This window comes from Hyperolius riggenbachi, chromosome 1 (genome assembly GCF_040937935.1).
Source record: "Hyperolius riggenbachi isolate aHypRig1 chromosome 1, aHypRig1.pri, whole genome shotgun sequence".
NCBI classification, from domain to species: Eukaryota; Metazoa; Chordata; class Amphibia; order Anura; family Hyperoliidae; genus Hyperolius; species Hyperolius riggenbachi.
The window spans coordinates 591,799,039-591,815,759 of record NC_090646.1 but is presented as its reverse complement, the minus strand read 5'-3'; the positions used below and the strand labels follow the sequence as shown (position 1 = coordinate 591,815,759).

The 16,721-nt window shown below is 45.7% G+C and overlaps 1 protein-coding gene across 7 annotated transcripts in view; it reads left to right on the top strand.

Annotated features, from left to right (window-relative positions):
- LHFPL2 (LHFPL tetraspan subfamily member 2) overlaps positions 1 to 16,721 on the top strand; it is a 436,769-nt gene that overhangs the window by 278,375 nt on the left and 141,673 nt on the right. For 2 of the 7 annotated variants that reach the window (XM_068249142.1, XM_068249126.1), the window contains exon 2: positions 15,441 to 15,501. The exons of 4 other annotated variants lie outside the window; for them this stretch is intronic. The gene's annotated coding sequence lies outside the window, so the exon portion shown is untranslated. Of the gene's footprint in view, positions 1 to 8,740; positions 8,800 to 15,440; positions 15,502 to 16,721 lie in introns of those variants that run through there. One more of the 7 variants, XM_068249133.1, reaches the window with a different exon arrangement.

Below are 16,721 nucleotides of genomic sequence, written 5' to 3'. Positions count from 1 at the left end.
TTTAAAATTGTCCACAAAAAACTAGGGGCTTTTTTTTTTTTTTTTTTTTTTTTTCAGATTTAAATTTTTTTTCTTGTGGAAATTATTTTTGGTGTATTATTGGTCCTGTTAATTTTTCCCTTCCTAATTGGTTTTATCATTTATTGCAAGTGCTTCATTTTTACAATAATTACAGTATGTGTAAATTTAGTCAGTGTTTGCCCACTGTAAAATCTTTCCTCTCCCTGATTTACATTCTGACTTTTATCACATGGTGACATTTTTACTGCTGGCAGGTGATGTCAGTGAAACTAGATGAAGCTTGCTTTTTTGGCAGTTGGAAACAGCTGTTATTTCCCACAATGCATTGAGGGTCACAGACGCGAAACTGTCAGGACCATGGACCTGACATCACACAGTGGGAGGGGGTTCACCACAATATCAGCCATCCAGAGCCCCCTGAGGATCCGTTTGAGAAAAGAATAGATTTCTATATACTATATTATATACTGCAGCCAGCAACCCTCCACTCACAGTCGATCCACTGGGCCGATTGCCTCACCCCCAACGACCCTGATCCCATTGTTTGTGCCGCTCACCTGCCTGCCGTGTGGCGCCATGCACTGCTTGTCACCCCCCCCCCCCCCCCCAGCATAACACAGCACATCAGCTACATAGCCGTCACGCTTGTGTGTAGCCCGGCACAGATATGTCGCCCGGGGGGGTCCTGATCCCCCGACAGGCGACATGCATCAAAGGTGTGTATGCACCTTTAAGAAAATATTGGTATGAGTCTCAGATCAGTGCTAGTGTCTTTTTATATGCTTTTATTTTCCAGAGTTAGTGTGTCCTTTCTTACATCTGTGCTGTGTTATGTGGCTCACAGTAAATCTTTCCATTTGCGATGACCTAAATCCTCATGGATTTCACAATCCGGCCATTAGGTTCCCCACCCGTATAAAGTAAGTGGCAAAGTGACATGGAGTTTTCTGATTGGTGAGTAATGGAGTGCAGCAGGAATATGTCACTTTATAATGGAAAACTGATGTGCCGGGCCGCAGCATTGTTTGGCCATAGGAAAACAGACTCCTTTTGTAATGGAACACAGGGAAACTCTTCACATCCCAGCAGTCCTGCATGAGGCTTCAGGGCAGATATGTAACCCTGTGGATGAGGCCTGGCTGTGGTGGAGTCTGAGTGACCTGTGGCTGCAGGCCCAGCTGGCCAGTCACTAGTTGCTATGGGTAACATGTAGGCCTGAAAGATAAATCGAATTTAAATCGAAATCGTGATCACCAAGGTCACAATTTCAGAATCGTCAAAGCAGCGAATATCGCGATCATGTCATTTCCACATGGGGAAGTTTGAAGAAGCGCCTTCAAACTTTCCCAAAGTCCCAGTGCGTGCGGCCCGCAGCGTTTGATATACCTTGCGTCTTCTGTCGCCCTCTGCCGGCTCTTGTGCTCGGCAAAACAGAGGCGAAGTGGTAGGACTGGCATCGCTGGACTCGTGCTGGAAACTATGTCCAGAACTGCTGCAGCTTGGGGGACAGAGGAGGCACAGAGAGAAACAGAGCGGGCACAGAGACACAAAAGGGGCAAGAGAGAGACCCAGAGGAGGCATGAAGAGGCAAAGGGGGCACAAGGAGAGACAGAGGGGGAATAAACAGGCACAGAGAAGGGAACTAAGCTTGATTTGAAGGAAATCGTGAATCGAATCGAAATCGCAATTTCGGACAGAAATCGCTCAATTCAATTTTTTCCTAAAATCGTTCAGGCCTAGTAACATGCATGCTTGGCTCATTTCTCTGCCAATGTTTACCATGTACCATTTGGATGTTTTTCTTATTTGTATTGATAGCTGGCACTTCTAGCAAATTTGTCATTCATTTGAGCAAGTTGGGGTTTGAAATCCTGCATATTTATTCAGCCTAAGCTAAGCATCACTAGGAGGGCATGCTTTATTGTTCTTGTTGTTATTTATTATTAATAATTGATTTATAAAGCGCCAACATATACCGTGGCACTGTACTACAAATATGCAGCAATATATAGAAATAGTGTTTCTGGTGATGAAACCAGTAACCGGACCATAAGGGCTTGTTCACACTATAAGCGCTTTGAGCTTTTTTTTTTAAGCGCTAGAATTTCTTTAACCACCCTGGCGTTCTATTAAGATCGCCAGGGCGGCTGCGGGAGGGTTTTTTTTAAATTAAAAAAAAACTATTTCATGCAGCCAACTGAAATTTGGCTGCATGAAAGCCCACTAGATGGCGCTCCGGAGGCGTTCTTCCGATCGCCTCCGGCAGCCAGAAGTAACACGGAAGGCCGCAATGAGCAGCCTTCCGTGTTTGGCTTCTCCTGTCGCCATGGCGACGAGCGGAGTGACGTCAGCCGCCTCCGATCCAGCCCTTAGCGCTGTCCGGAACTATTTGTTCCGGCTGCGCAGGGCTCAGGCGGCTGGGGGGACCCTCTTTCGCCGCTGCTCGCGGCGGATCGCCACAGAGCTGCGGCGATCAGGCAGCACACGCGGCTGGCAAAGTGCCGGCTGCGTGTGCTGCTCTTTATTTGAGCAAAATTGGCCCAGCAGGGCCTGAGCGGCAGCCATCGGCGGTGATGGACGAGCTGAGCTCGTCCATACCGCTAAGATGGTTAAAGGACAACTGGGGTGACATGTGACACGATGAGATAGACGTATGTACAGTGCCAAGTTTATAAATAACTACTGTATGCTGTTTTCCTTTTTTCTACTCTGCCTGAAAGTGTTGCAAGTGACAGTTTTTGACCGGGTCAGACTATATTGTAACCCTCACTGATATGGGGCCCCATCATCTACCCAGATCCATCAAAATGGGAATCCAGCCCCCCAGAAATATTCCACCTGGAATTCTGCAAACACCTCCTCCAGGTCCATCGGAGTACCTCAAACAATGCGAGCTGAGCTGGGTAGATTCCCACTACTGCTTGAGATACAGAAGAGTGTTGTCCTACCGGGCCCACCTACAGAGCAGCAGGCCCAACTCCAAAGCCCCCACTACAAAGCCATGCTGCACAATGAAGCCCAAGAAAAGCCATGTGCCCTGAAAGAAGTTGTCAACTCTCTGGTCCCATCAAGAGCCCAGATAAAGCACCACCACAGCCAAGAGGACTATGTATATAAATGGAGGAATGAAATAAAAAGTCACAAAAGCTAACCATATACCAGTCCCTACAGAGAGAATATAAGATAGCCCCATACCTGGAAAAGCTCCAAAACCCTCGAGAGGAAAATCCTGAACGTCTACAGACTGAGTGCCCACAACCTCCAAATCAAGTCTGGGAGACACAGACAAGCATACAAACTTAGAGAGGAGAGACTGTGCCAACACTGTGAGCAGAAGACCCTCGGACGAAAATCACTTCCTGCTGCACTGCCCCAAATATACTGCAACCAGGGAGGAAACCTTCTTTAAGAAACTGAACTATTTCCAGACTTTCACACATTAGAGGATGAGATAAAACACTGCATTCTACTAGGAGAAGAGAAATCCACAGTGACAATCGCTGCACACTATGTCACAGCATGCCACAGACAGAGGGAGCATAAATGAACTGTAAACCCCCCCCCCCCCATCCCATGTCCCCCATTCCCCCTGCTTTGGAAATCCCTGTATTGAAGCTTGGTCATGCCAATAAAGCTATTTTTGATTTGATAAGGAATTACAGCCATAAAACACTTTCCTGTCTGTAAATTGCTTCTGAGAGCTGGGAAAGGGGTAAAAGGGGTCATTAGTTCATAGATTTGAGCTCTGGCATACTTAAATGAATGTGTCAATGTGAAACAGTAAAACATGTTAAAAGTAGATTTTAAATCTAAAATAGAACTGTGGAATCTTAAAAAGTAATTTTTAGGAGAGGGGAGGATAAATGCAATTGTTTATCTCATAAGCTTCTTTTCACCTCGGATGTCTTTTAGAAGCGCTCGTGTACTGAATTTCAATGTGAGCGCTCTCACATGAGCGCTGAGCTTTCTTTTCAATAGCAAACATGGGTCCTGCACCATTTACTGAGCATTTGCGCTTCAATGCAAGGTAGAGGAAAATCGCAAAGTGCTTTAAAAGTGCTTGGAAAAGCGATTTTGTGAGCGCTTTTAATTATAAATTACATTAAAGATATACATTACCAGGTCAAAGCGTTCACTTACTGATCGTCTGCAAACAGAAAAGCTCAAATCTCAAACACAAAAGCGCTTAAAAAAAAAAATAGCAGGTAAAATTGCTTCAAAAAGCGCTCAGTGATTTCACTAGCAAATTTATAATGTGAACTAAGCCTAAAAGTGGATATCCTGAATAATTTACTGCATTTTACTATTTGCCTCTACAGTGTCTCTTTAACAGAAAAATAATTTTCAATTAGATTTCAGTTGTTTGCAACCAAATACACAGACGGACAGATACAGGTATGGTGACTCTTCTGTCCCATATTTTTCTCAAGCACCTGGTACTAAGGGCCTGAGCCCACTAACGCAGTTGTGCGCAATTGTGTCCGCTTATCAGCATCTGTAACATTGATGTGTTGCTGAAAAGCGTACACAACTGCGCACAACTGCGTTAGTGGGCTCAGGCCCTTAATAATCTTTGCACATACACACAGTGCAGCATGCGCTTCTCACACGCTCGCACGCGCACACACACACACACTCACACACACTCACTCCCCTCTAAAGGCTCGTACATACCTGATTTTCGCAAACTACCGATCGGTCGGACGTCAAATCGGGCGTGTGTACAGTCTGTCGTTTAGCTGATAAGACTGGACTTGAGTGGATCGCGCAAGTCCAGTCTTATCAGCTGAACGACAGACTGTACACACGCCTGATTTGACGTCCGAACGACTGGTCGTCTGCGAAAATCAGACGTGTGTATGTACTTTAACTACCTAAAGACCGCCCCATGCCAATGGGCGTGGACACGGCGGCAGCCCCAGGAACGCCTAACGCCAATTGGCGTCTGGTCCTGGGGCTCTGATTTGCATCTCCTGCTCGGGGTGCGGAGCTCTGCCCCCTCTTCAGTCTCCGAGCGGCAATCGCCGCTCGGGAGACTGTTAGATGGCGTCATCGCCATCTATTTACATGTACAGTGCTGCGATCAGCAGCAGCACTGTACTGGGGACAGCCGTGTGACATGGCTGTCCCCTCCTGAGACTGGGGAGTGATCGGTTGTCATAGGCTGAAGCCTATGACAGCTGATCACCCTGATTGGCTGGTGGGGGGAGGGAGGGATCAGGAAAGGGTAAATAAAAAAAAAAATAGCAACATTTATTAAAAATACTTATAAAAAAAAATAACAACTGTGGAGCGATCAGACCCCAACAACATAGAGCTCTGTTGGTGGGGGAAAAGGGTGGGGGGGGGGGGGGGGGAATCACTCATGTGCTGTGTTTTGCGGCCCTGCAGCTTGGCCTTGAAGCTGCAGTGGCCAATTTTTAGCAATGAGCCTGGTCTTTAGCGGGGTTTAACACTGCAGTTCTCAAGTGGTTAAGGAAAATTGAGCCCTGGTTTATTGCCTTCATTATTTACTGTTGGGCAGTCATTGTTGGTGATCTCACCACCCATTAGTGAAGCATGGATGCCTGGTAACCTGCCAGGCGCATCGCCCTAAATCAGGGGCACTTTATGATGCGGTGTGTCCTGGAATCTGATCATTCTGGGAGTGTTTCTCCTCCTTACTTCTGAATGTAATTTGACAATTCCACAGGTAGTAAGTATTCTGAGCAGATTCTGGCATAAGCTTTTCTTTTGAGACCACTTCTCTATGCTAAATGTTGTTTTGCCTTCTTAAAACAGAAGTTATTTGCAATAATTCAGTTTTAATGGATAACTATAATGAGAGATGTATGGAGGCTGCCATGTTTATTTTCTTTTAAACTATACCAGCTGCTTGGCTGTCCTGGTGATCCTCTGCCGCTAATGCCTAATACACACGATGAGATTTTCTGGTGACTTACTGCCAGATCGACTATTTCCAGCATGTTCAATCTGATTTCCGATTGATTTTTCACTTACTTCTATGGAAAATCAGATCGGACATGCTGGAAATAGTCGAATTGGCAGTAGATCTGCCAGAAAATCTCATTGTGTGTATTAGGCATAATCCTTTTTAGCCATAGACCCTGAACAAGCATGCAGCAGATCAGGTGTTTCTGACATAGTTTGTCAGATCTGACAAGATTAGCTGCATGGTTGTTTCTGATGTTGTTCAGACACTACTGCAGCCAAACAGATCAGCAGGACTGTCAGGCAACTGGTATTGTTTAGAAAGAAATATGGTAGCCTCCAGGGATGCTCTCAAATTCGGATGAAATTTGACTAGGGTTATTCGAACTTCATTCTGCTAATTGCAGCAGCTGTGCGGGTGGCCGAGGAGGGGTTAATCTTACCCATCAGGCGTCTTCTTGCTCCGTCCCTCGGTGCCTCCCACACTGCGTTCCAATCCGGCGGTCACGTGATTACATACTTCCTCCTTCCGGGTTGAAGGAGGAAGTGTATAGTCACGTGACGCCGCAATGGAACGCATCGTGGGAGGCGCCGAGGGATGGAGCAAGAAGACGGCTGATGGGTAAGATTAACCCCCCCTCGGCCACCCGCACAGCTGCTGCAATTAGCAGGATGAAATTCCAATAACCCTATTTGAAATTCATCCAAATTCGAATTTGAGAGCATCCCTGGCAGCCTCCATTTTTTTTTCACACTTCAGTTGTCCTTTATGCCAACTGTGGTTTCCCATGATGCATCATGCCTGGATATGCAAATCATCTTGTTATGCCCCTGGAAACATGGCTGCACATCCAGTGACCTAACTGCAGAAGTCAAGTCCACTAGTGGCAGCCATCTTGGATGATGGCATTGGTAATGGCAGGCTATGTGTTTCACCTGTTCTTTTGGGCTTTGTCAGGTAGGAAAGGATACATATATCCTGTACTTTTGAGCAGCTGCATAATTGTGACAGTAGTTGGTATATAATTTTGCATGTCATGGAGGTTACATCCATTAGAATCCCAGTTATCCGGAACTCTACTAACCAGCCGTCTCAACCAACCTACACAAATCACGTTAGTACTTACAGTGGTGAAGGGGAACTTCTAAGGCTGTTTGTGGGCTCGCTGTGCGTAAAGCCTGGGTTCCATGGCTCCCCCAAGGTTAGTATACTTTCAATAACTGTATGTTAACATTTAATACAGCTTTCATAGGATGTATATAGAGTGGAGTATAGTACTGTATTAGTTAGGCCTAGTTTCAACATTGATGCTCAAGCAAGCAGAAAGCACACTGATCTGGCATCAGCCGATCTCCCGTCTGTGTCGGAATAACCGAGCCTCTTTGTATGGATAGATGTTGTTTATCATTTTCTGGTGAAAGTGTGTTATACTACTGGAATGGAATAATATGAGCCAGTGAGTTCGTTTCTATCTAGCTAACATTTAAAAGCTGAGAAATTTCTGGCTCTGCTGTTGAAATTTTACATGTCAAAAATTAAGTGGTCACCTAGAGCTTAGAAAGCCCGACTGCCGGATCTTGTCCAGCTCCATCCTCTGGGGTTAGTCAATAGTGCATTTCTCTCTTTTTTTTTTTTTTGTTGGCTTTAGAGGTTTGGTTTCAGATGTGATATCCATGTGACATCCTCTTGGCTGCTTGGGGCCCAGTAGGCTATGTCAGCCCACTCAGGCCTAAAGCAGAGCTGCGTAAAGAGGAAATATTGGGTTTAAAAAATAAACACATGGTCTGGCTGCTAACCCACCAACCTGAACTATCAAAACACCGTTTTACAAACACCGACTGGCGAGATGATTTGTGACGCCGCAGTGTTTTCCTTACCAGTTATGTGTGCTCACTGGTCTAAAGGTTTTGACACAATGCCATCAGAGGTTTTTTTACCAGGTTAACTTATTAGTGTGTGTTTTGATTTCAAGTTTAGCATTGCAGCAAGCAGTTACCACATTAGGCCAAGGAGAAAGGTGCAATATATGGGCAGCACGGTTGCGTAGTGGTTAGCAGGTGGCTTTGTTAGCGGTCTTGTGTGTGCTAAACCTTTGAACATTACTGAAATGATGTGCCTCTTCATATGTACAGTATATTTAGATGAAGCAGATTAAAATATTGTTCTACCTTTGCTTGTCTGTTGTGTTTGCCTTCAGATGTTGCCGCCAAAATCAGCATGCTTCCTCTTCTGTTTGGCATGACAATGGGAACTGAGGCATATCTGAACAGAAAATAAACTTGGAGAAACTGTTGCAGCAGATTACACATAATGTTACAGTAAAAGCTGTTACTAAACCGCTTCTGTAACAAACGCCTGGCAAACCGCTCTGATGTAGCGTTTTGCAGAGCGGTTTGCGTTTTTCCTGTACTTTGAGGCAGAAACGCTTCTGCAAACCGCAAACGTGCAGCAGGAGGCACGTTTGCGGTTTGCTACAAACCTCAAACCGCCGGTGTTCACCAGCCCATTGAAATACATTAGCCAAGTGTATTTACATGTGGATGCGGCCGGCGGATCGCACGTAAAACTGCTCAGTGCGCACTAGGCCTTAGACCCCTCAGTTTATAAAACCTCCGACTCCAGGTACACAATATGGATCCGACTCAGACTCCTCGACTCCAACTCTAACTCCACAGCTCATATCTCAGCATGGCCTTATTCTTTATAAAGACATTCCGTAAAAAAGATTTATACAAAAGATGCACACTGTTTTGGCAGTTGGACTACCATTCACTAAGTGCTCTTGAAAATAAAGAAAACCCTGAGACCCCCCCCCATGAGAAGATGGGCTTGTCCAAAACCTGTAGGTAATGTCAGATTTCTACTACTTACTGTGAGTGACGGCAACTTAGGAGAAAGGTAACTTATGGCTCATTTTACTGTGGAAGAAACATACTTCTTATTTGTATTTAAAATTTTAAGATTTCGCAACAGAGGTCCTTTAATGAGATAAGAGTATGTAGTAGTAATATCAAATAGAATATCTGTAAAAGAGAACTGAGTCGCATACCGTTATTTTCTGTTTACTGGCTGAATTTTTAAGACTGCATTCGAAACAAACTATCCTTTTGAACATTTTAGCATTAAAGGATACCCGAAGTGACCTGATGAGATAGACATGTGTATGTACAGTGCCTAGCACACAAATAACTATGCTGTGTTCCTTTTTTTTCTCTCTCTGCCTGAAAAAGTTAAATATCAGGTATGTAAGTGGCTGACTCAGTCCTGACTCAGACAGGAAGTGACTACAGTATGACCCTCACTGATAAGAAATTCCCCTTTTTATCTCTTTCTTGCTCTCAGAAGCCATTTTCTGCTAGTGTTTTATTGTTGGAATTTCTTATCAGTGAGGGTCACACTGTAGTAACTTCCTGTCTGAGTCAGGACTGAGTCAGCCACTTACATACCTGATATTTAATGGCCCATACTCACGGGCTACATAAGTGGCCTGTCGCCAGCACACATGAGTGTGTGCGCGACAGGCCAGCGACAGCTCGTCGCCAGGTCCCTCCGCGTACACACGCGGAAGAGGGATCAGCTGTGCGACAGAAGCGGTCGCCGACGTTCCTCCCCCTCGCCGGAAGCGCCGTCTATTTTCAATTATGTTGCTGTTGCTAGTCCGCATACTCACGCGGACTAGCGACAGTTGCGGCGGAGTTGCGGCGATTGACCGCGCCATCAGCGACGGTTCGGGGTGCGCGCCCGTGCAACGCCTCATACTCACGGGCGACATTTGTAGCCCGTGAGTATGGGCCATAACTCTTTCAGGCAGATAAAGAAAAAAAGGAGCACAGCATAGTTATTTGTGTGCTAGGCACTGTACAGACACATGTCTGTCTCATCATGTCACATGTCACTTCGGGTATCCCTTAAAACCTTATCAGCAGGGTTTCCTCAGCCAGATAAAATTGGTTTGACTTTTGTTTACTTTTCAGGACATCAGGTTAAATTCAAATTTTCTGTTTTACATGCTCATTTGCATAGATAAGTGGTTTTGTTTTTTTTCCTTTAAACCTTTGCTGAGCAGGAAAATGGAAAGGCATGTCAGGCAATTTCTTTGGACAAGTACTAGATGTACCTATTTGTATCGATGCTTAGTTTTTCTATCCTGTGCAATGCCCAATGTGCATGAATTTGCTAGTGAGTAGTGATGACTGAGGAATTTTTATTTTTTTGCTATTGTAAATCACCCCCCAGAGTATTTGAATGTTTTTTTCGGGGAACAGCCAAGAGTGGATTGTGCCAGTTTATATTCTTGGAATACAATTACTTGATACAACTGTTCTCTTTCTCCTAACCACCCCCATTGGCGAGCAGTCAGCCAGAGGTCATCTGGACTGGAGCACCCACACATGAGTTGCCAGCTGTTTTTCCACAAACTCATTGAATTAAGCAATTGTCCGTTCTGTGGACACTTTCTCTTAACAAACCTTCTGCATAAGAAAGCATGGCCAGCAACAATGGCCAGTTAACCTCTGACCTCTGCTAAAGGGTACATTTTATGTTCACCAGCGTTTGATGAGAATAGATTGGCTACATCCAGTATTCAGTTTTTATTGACTTGGTTCCGGCTAATAAGTTGCATTTAGAATGAGGACTAATAGAAATGTATTCTATAGCCCAGCAGGGATCCGTGGTGGAGTGCCCTGCTGCTGCTAAGCTAATGCTAGGCATTTACAGGGTGTGATCACAGCCCAGTATGGCCAGCTGATAGTTCTCTTTAAATGATGGTTTCTAGCAGAACATGCTAGTACAGAATGTCCAGACAGGTCATAATGAACCACCAGCAAGGCTGTGGAGTCGGTACAAAAATCTTCCGTAACCTCAGTTTGTGAAACCACCGATTCAGACTCCAGGTGCCCCAAATTGACTCCACCACCCTTGTGCTGACTATGTCAAACAATGTGAGAGCAGGAGACTGCAACCCGAAATGTCAAATGATTGTAAACCAATATAATTAAGTGATGTAGGATGTGACATTGCAGAAGCAGACTGAAGGGGGAAGTGCTATAGCCCTCATGGACACGTTTAAAAATATCTATCAAGCTCTGTACACACTGCTTTTGGTTCAGGGTCAGGTTGAATCCATTATTACCGACAGGTCCGATCACGTCTATACGAAATCAGATTATACCTGTTTGAAATAATCCATACGACCCGTCTATCTGACGGTAAATTGCATGGTGGTACCAGGCATAACGATTATCTGCTGAAGTGATCCGTGAGGTTGCTTGTTCAAGATGCTTGAACACCATTAAGGATCTGTTGGTGATCATTCTCTTAAAACCAGAGACGCTGGAAAGTAACGATTTGATACTTACCCGGGGCTTCCTCCCGCCCCATAAACACGTGCGAATCCCACCCAGTCCTTGCGCGGTCTGCTGTTCAGCCGCGATCAACTCCGGTAATATGCTCAGTCGCGTCAGTCCGGGTCTACTGCGCAGGAGGTCCGCGCGTGTCCAGACTAGATGCAACTGAGCATATTCACGGGGCTGAATGGCAAACCGCGGGAGGACATCGTGGGACTCATGTTTATGGGGTGGAAGGAAGCCCCAGGTAAGTATCAAATCTTTACTTTCCATAACCTCTGCTGGTCCACTTTAAGCAGGGCTGTGGAATGTGGAGCAATTTTTGGGAACTTTGAGTCGGTGGTTGCATAAACATAAAATTATTTTTGTACAGAGTCGACTCCACAGTCCTGCCATCGTTAGTTCTTTGCCATGTTTTGCGCTGTCTGATGACCATTGTTGTGTAGAGTTTGTTTGAAGTTCTTGTGGTAAGCAGAACCCTATTCACCTTCACAATGAGTAGGCTGTTCTAGATTCTTTATGTAGATAAATCAGGAATTCAGAGATAAGCTATGTGTATTTAATCACCTTATCTGTGACCTGTCATTAATGTGACCAGTGTTGTGACAGAGCTTTGTGAAGATTACAGCCATGGCTGCTGTGTTTTTTTTATTTGGCCTTCCCACAAACAATACCTTCTAGCCACACAGTGTCACCTCTGACCTTTTGCCACTTTGGGTTAAGTCAAGCATGACATAAACAAAGTGCTGTGAAATAGGGGGTTCCTCTTCAGTCTCATTCCTATAGGCTATTCCCACTTATCTCCCTGCATTGGATGGCATGAGCACTTAATGACTGAAGAGTACTTGAAGACAATGACCTGTGTGTTTGTGAGTACAGGAGGGTAAAATGGCGATGAAAAGTCTACTAAAGCTTTATGAACACCTTTTAACTCCTGCAATAGTTTTGCTTATGACAGTTTGCCAGAGATTGATTTACAGATGTGCTAAAGCTGAGTACTCGCCGCCCGAAGGGTCCAGTGACGTCCTCCTTGACCACGAGCGTGCAGCGATACCTCTTCCTTTTTGCGATGTTACATGAAGGGCGCGAGCGGGAAGTCAAGCAATTGCGGTACTTTGCACAGTTTTGTGATTGTTATTAGTGCACGCCACTAAATGTCGTTCGCGTGATCGCTTGCCTGTACCCATGTCGCAAGATTGTAGAAATGACCGTCACTGGAAAATCGTGTGGTGGGTACAGGCCTAATGCTAGGTACAAACCATACAATTTTCTAGCAGATTTACCTGGCATATCGATTATTTCCAACATGTCCGATCTAAATGTCGATTTTTCAGACGTGAACGATCAGAAAATCGATCGAAATTCAGATTGGACATGTTGGAAATAATTTATCTGGCAGGTAAATCTGCCAGAAAAAATTGTATGGTGTGTAACTAGCATTAGAACCGCAAGTTCTATATTGAAATGGGGGGGGGGGGTGCAGGGGTGTTACGCTGCCATCCACAGCGGGCAAACTTAATGGCTGTTAGTCAAGGGGTTTCCGACTCTGCAGACTGCTTTTGATTGACAAATGATTAATCCCCATTGCCACGAGACTCTCCTGCACAATCTGGCCCATGCTCCTCCTCCTCTGGCACGAGCGTGGCCACGCCTTCATAGTGGTACAAGCAGCTCCTGGTTTTACTCTGCAGGCACAGTGGTGCAGTATGGCCACAATCAAGCGGCAACTTGGGCCAGAGGATGCTGTGGTGATCCTCTAGTATCCAGAGGCTTCCCGCTTCTTGGGTTGCTATGTTTATTCCTGATCTTCCGCTCCGGTACACCTTTTAAAGTGGATCTGAACCCTTGCACAGGACACAAGGAAAACGTAACAGAAATGCACCCTTGTATGTATTTGAAGAGTTAAGCCTGTGTAATTCCCCCTCATTTGTGTCTAATCACTAGTTGTAATTTGATCTCCTCCCATGTCACATGACTGCCTATGGCAGATAAGCAGATAAGCCCATTTAAAAGCATAAGCTGTAAACAATATGTCTGTTTCCCTGAATCAGGAAGTAGAAACTGTGCAGATTTATTTTAGGATTTGTATCAGGTGTAACAAAGAAATGTTTTTTGTTTAAGGGCCCGTTTCCACTATCGCGAATCTGCATGCGTTGCCCGCATGCAGATTCACACAGCCAATACAAGTGAATGGGACTGTTTCCACTTGTCAGTTTTGCTGTGCGTTTTTCTGTGCAGGATTTTTCTGCACGGCAGAGCCCTCAGAATTCGCTTGCATGTGGAATGCAGGCGAATCGCACGTAATGTATTTAATAGGGAAATCGCATGAGTTTTCCCCATGCGTTTTTTTCCGCGAATTCGCATGCGATTTCGCATAGGTACCCATGTTAATTCACACAGGCAGTGACATGGTTAAAATCGCATTACCCTAACCTATGCGAATTCGCGGCAAAAAACGCATGCGGAATTGCACCCGCAAGCGATTTCGCCTGCGGTGATTTGCCGGCGATTCCGCAACGCTATAGTGGAAACGGGCCCTCAGGGTTATTCTGCTGTTGTGTATCTTTTAGAGCAAAGAGGACGCTCTGAGTTCATGTCCGCTTTGAAAGGCATCTCTAGTAGAATGTACCATTGGGGTTGATGCCAAAAACAGTGGTAATTTTGCTGTGCACAGGCAGCACACGGCAATAATACAGTTACTACTGCCAGCAGTGTATCAGGCCCGAGAGGATGGCTCCACAGCTTTGTACTGTAGCAAGCAGTACAACGTTAGTAGTACTGCGGAGAGGAATATTAGATGAGGAGAGGAATATTAGATGAGGGATCTGCTGGAAACTAGTCCAATATAGACCTCTGCAAGCAACAGCCAAGCTGGTAAATGTCCCATACCAGGTAGATCTCAATTGTTTACCACATCTGGTATATGTATGCCTGTCTTAACCACTTCACAGCATGCATTGAAGGAGTTAAAAGGGCGTGTGCATTTTTGTCAGAATGGACATTTTATTAAAATTCCTATTTGCACTAATTTAAATGGACCCGAACAGAAGATATTGATCTTACCTGGGGCTTCCGCCAGCCACCCGTAGTCCGTGAGGTCTCTCTGTGTCCTCTAGGTCCCCTCAGTTCTCCCGGTGAAAGCTCTGGTTACGCAAGACTTCTCTGGGAGTTGTGCGCAGCTGAGCATGTGCGACCCGTCCACTATACCCGGTGCGATCATGTGACGTCGCTGTATGAAATGATTCCGATCGCGATCGCGTTTCAATTTCCACCATGCGATTGCGATTGAGCTACTATACTCATTATAGTCCAGCTCAATCGCATACAAAACGCGGCAGGACGATGATTGCGCTTTGACCAAAATCGCATCGCAATCGGATCGCACTAATGGAAATTGCTGCTGCAGTTTCCATTAGTTTAATGTACCTTGCGATTTGCGATCAGAAGCAAATCGCAGGCTAGTGGAAAAAGGCCATAAGTGTTCTGTGTTCTCGAATGATCCCCGCTTGCGCAGAACGCTCATGGCGACAGGTGCGTGATCGAGCCGGGTGCACGGTTGGGCTCACTGAGAAGTTAACTGCTTCCAAGAGCCGCCAGCGTGAGAACTGAGGGGACCCAGCGGACGGTGAGGGACCTTGCGGGCTAGAGGAAGCCCCAGGTAAGTTCAAATGCCATTTTCAGTTCAGGCTCCCGTTAATGCACACAGGCATTCAGTACATATAAACGTTCAGTCTGCAGGAAGAGGTTAGCGGCTTTCCTTGCTTTTCACTGAGCATTGGATTAACTGGCACCACATGTAGTGATGCCGGCATTTCTCAGGAACCCCCCCTGGTCTTGCAGCTCTTGTTCTGCTCCTCCGGCACTGCAGAGCTTAGCCCATGTGTGTAAATAAACTCTCTGCCAATGATGAAACCTTTTAGCAAGTTTGCTATGATGTGTACAATCATCTCCAGCTTTGCTCTTGTGTATCAACGTTTTTTACGATTGTCAGGCAAACAAAAGTCTGCAGTGTGATTCCCATTTCCTCTGAGAGAGACGCTGGTGCCCTTCTCCTATAAACATGCCTGATTAGCTGGCCCGACCATGGAAGATTCCGAAGTGCACTTTTATTTATTTCTTTTTCTTCTTCTGTATTCCAGATATTTACATTGTTTCCAAAAAGAGAGCGAGCGAATACAGTCCACAACACACATAGATATGGTCAGTATGATGCATTTAATCCTGAGTTGATTCAAATTTTAAAGTAAGCCTGTGAGGAGAGAAAAAAAGCAGTTAGACACTTAAAGGACAACTGAAGTGAGAGGAGTATGGAGGCTGCCATATTTGTTTGCTTTTAAGCAATACCAGTTGCCTGGCAGCCCTGCTGATCTGTTTGGCTGCAGTAGTGCCTGAATAACACCAGAAACAAGGAGGCAGCTCAGCTTGTCAGAGCTGACATTGTCAAACGCCTGCTCTGTTGCATACTTGTTCAGGGGCTGTGGTTAAACTATGAGGCAGAGGATCAGCATGATATCCAGGCAGCTAGTATTGCTTAAAAGGAAATAAATACGTCCGCCTCCGTATCCCTCTCACTTCAGTTGTCCTATAAGGGTCTTCCTCCAACCCCACCCCTGCTGCCCAGGGCTCTATTTATCTTTATGCCTGTGCTCCACTCAGTGTACAGGGAGCGCTGTACTGCACATGCAGGAGTATGGTCTATGCTTCTGCAGTAGCACAAAGCTGTTTGTGCATGGAGGAGAAAGCAGAGCACAAGTGGCCTAGTGCTACTGTGCAGTCATGCTATGTATTTGTGCATGCACAGTACGGCAGCACACATACAGGAACGTGGCCTCGGGAACATACAGGTCGGGCTCTTGTCAAATATGTTCAGAGGGTTCCATTGCTGAAACAATGGGATTGAGGGGGGTAGGGGAAGCCTCTGGACTATCCGTAGGGTTCTCCGCTACTTGTATGAGGCTGTGTTCACATAACATGAAAGGCGGCATTGTATGTTAATGTTGTGTACGTTTTGTCATTCGTTTTGCGTGGGTTTAAGGGCCCGTTTCCACTGTTGCGACGCGATTTCGCCGGCATTCCGACACTTGTAAAAACGCATGCGGATGCGTTTCCGCATGCGTTTTTACCCGCGATTTCGCATGGCAGGGTGCCATGCGAAATTAACCATGACACTGCCAGGGCAAAATAACATTGAAAAAGGTGCGAAATCGCATGCGAAATCGCGGGTAAAAACGCATGTAACAAACGCATGCGTTTTTACTATTAAATACATTAGCGGCGATTCGCACGGATTCCCGACGCATGCGAATTCTGTGGGTCCCGTCGTGCAGATTTGGCCCGCCGCCAAATCGCTCCCGCACGCCGCACATGTGGAAACAGCCCCGGCCACTTCAGTGTAACAAGCGAATCCGCATCTCGTCGCC